This window comes from Arachis stenosperma, chromosome 5 (genome assembly GCF_014773155.1).
Source record: "Arachis stenosperma cultivar V10309 chromosome 5, arast.V10309.gnm1.PFL2, whole genome shotgun sequence".
Lineage (NCBI taxonomy): Eukaryota > Viridiplantae > Streptophyta > Magnoliopsida > Fabales > Fabaceae > Arachis > Arachis stenosperma.
The window spans coordinates 127,113,364-127,116,356 of record NC_080381.1 but is presented as its reverse complement, the minus strand read 5'-3'; positions in this window follow the sequence as shown (position 1 = coordinate 127,116,356).

The following is a 2,993-nucleotide window of genomic DNA, read 5'->3' as shown; positions in this document are numbered from 1 at the left end:
CACGTATTTTGTATTTTAGTTATGACTTATGATTCACCTTATATATTAAACCTGTTCCACCTACAGCAATATCCAAATTTTTTCAAAAAAAAGGCCAATTTTCAACAAAAATATTCAAATTTTTTCTTATAGAAAACAATTAAGCCATGATATTCTTTCATTTTTAAATTAATTCTTATTCAATTTATTAAAATTAATATATTAGAAAAAATTCACCTAAATATATTAATTTTTCAATAAATTCAAAAAGTTAAAAGATTTTAATAATGTAGATATAGAACTTATTTTATACCATTATATTACCTTAACACAAAAAATTAATCACCATATAAAAATAAGTTTAATATTCATAAAAAAATACTTTTTTTGTTATGAAAAAATTAATTTTTTTATTATTGACAAATTTATTATTCTCTTATATCAGATTTTGTTTTCTTTGGAAAGTATAGAACCTAACTTTGCTTCGTGGCTGCTCGCCAGTAGAAAAATAAAGAAGTTAATAAGAAATTTCGAATATAACTAGTTCATTACTAAGGGTATAATAGATATTTTGCCAATTCTTTTTACTAAAATCTTTTCACATAGCCAACGTGAAACATCTTATAACCAAGGTAATATTTACTAATTTTATTATGTATTATCAATTTTTTTATTTTTGTGTCATTCTTTTCCGTCAATCTTCTCTTATCTTTTATATCTTTAACACTTATGTTGCATTATTTGTATTTATTACACAATATGTCAATATAACAAATGATTCAGTATTTTAATACATATTTTTTCATGTTATATCAATTATGAAGTGCGAACACTTTTACTGATTTATTGTATCGGATAAATATCGAGAAGTATCATATTTAAAATATATTCAACATATAGAAGTGTCATATTTTTAATTAATTATATCTTAATAAAAAATAAAAAATTTGCAATATTTTTTGACACTACTAATTTTAATATTTTTTTTAGTAAACACCCAACTCGGTCCCTGTCCATTTTAAATTAGGACAACGCGATCCCTCACAAAAAAAAAAATAACCCACGTCGGTCCCTGTCTATAGATGAGAATACATAGGAGGGGGCGCGATGGGTTATTTTATGCATAGACAGGGACCGGCGTGGGTTACTTTTTTTGTGAGGGATCGCGTTGTCTTAATTTGATATGGACAGGGACCGAATTGGGTGTTTACTCAATTTGATATAGTATAAGAACCTAATTAAAAAGAAAAAAATATAAAAATCTAATTGAATATTCAAAAAAATTATAAAAACTAATAGAATAATTAAACCTTATTTTTTTCAAAATTAACAATTTATAGGCACACTTATTTCTTGAGTTTCTTTTTTTGGCCATATATACTCACATTCATTCACTCACATACACTAAAGGTTCATCACTATCCAGCCATAACTGGAATTCGAATTTGAAATGTGATTTTTATAAGGCCAACATATTGATTATTGGTGCAATGCTTCGGCCACTCTTGAGTTTTTTTTTTTTATGTCCAAACAAGTGGCGAAAATCGATATAATTATACATGAAAATCGATATCACACCTTTTCAAATTTAAAAAAAAACACAGCCCAACTATTAAACCTGTTCATTCACGGCCCAAACGAATGCAAATATATAATACTGACCGCCATAAACATATATATTATGTTCTCACCCAAGACAACAGATACATTTGCAAATGACATAAATTGGTTCTAATTACGTATAGATAGGGAGTTAAACTCCAAAATGTCCTAGAGATGGGCGCTTTGCAATAAAATCATTCCTAAAATTTTAATTGCACCAATTATGTTCTTAAGATTGGAAAAAAGCACTATATTAATTTTTGATCTATTTTTCATTAACGACGTGATGACATGACATGATAACGTGGACTGTAAATAACACGTGTCACTTCATGATTTGACCACATGTAATGGTATGATAATGTGGTGACCAGTGATACGTGCCATGCTGACGTGGATGGTTGTACCACGTGTCACAATGTTATTTGGCCACGTGTCCGGTTGTGCCACGTGTCGTAACAGTATTCGTCCACGTGTCATCCATTATGCCATTGTTGTATATGCACCAAATTAGTCCTTCACTTTGCATTAAGTGATTCATTTTAGTCCCTGAAATTGAATGTCGTGCACCAAACTAGTCCCTTTACCAATTTTTCTCATTTTTTTTAAATTTAAAAATTTTAATATCTTAGATACCCTAATTTCAATTCTATTTTTTCATATATCATTTAAATACAAGTGCTTTTATTAAATTTTTTAAGATTTTAGTTTTAATTATATAATTTTTTAAATAATTTAACATTGGTAAATTTTGTAATATATAAAAAAAATAATTATATGATTGATTAGACACATTTTTTTCATAAAAAAACATGTATTTTTAACGAGAAATTAATCATTAAAATAAACATTTTTTTCTTATGAAATACATGTTTTGGTTATGTATAAATGAGTTAGATTGAAAGAACTTCAAGCACTCTCACTACTACCTTTGACCTCTGCAGTCTAGACGAAAGAGGTCGGAGATAGTAATGAGGGAAGTTTGAAATGCCTTCACGTCAACTCAAAGACGGCGGCTATTAGAGGTATCCGCAAGAAAAAAATATTTTATAAAAGTATTGAAAGAGGTCGGAGATGGTAGTGAAAGTGTTTGAAAAGCCTTCACGTCAACTCCAAGTCGGCGATTAGGGTATTCACAAGAGAAAAAATATTTTATAAAAATATTTTTATTTGAAGAACATGTGAAAAAATTGAATTGAAATTAATGCATTCAAAAATATTGAGAATTTTGAATTTATAGAAAAAAATAAGAAAAAACTGGTGAAGGAACTAGTTTGGTGCACGGCATTCAATTTTAGGGACTAAAATGAGTCACTTAATACAAAGTGAGGGACTAATTTGGTGCATATACAACGATGGCATAATGGATGACACGTGGACGAATACTGTTGCGACACGTGGCACAACTGGAC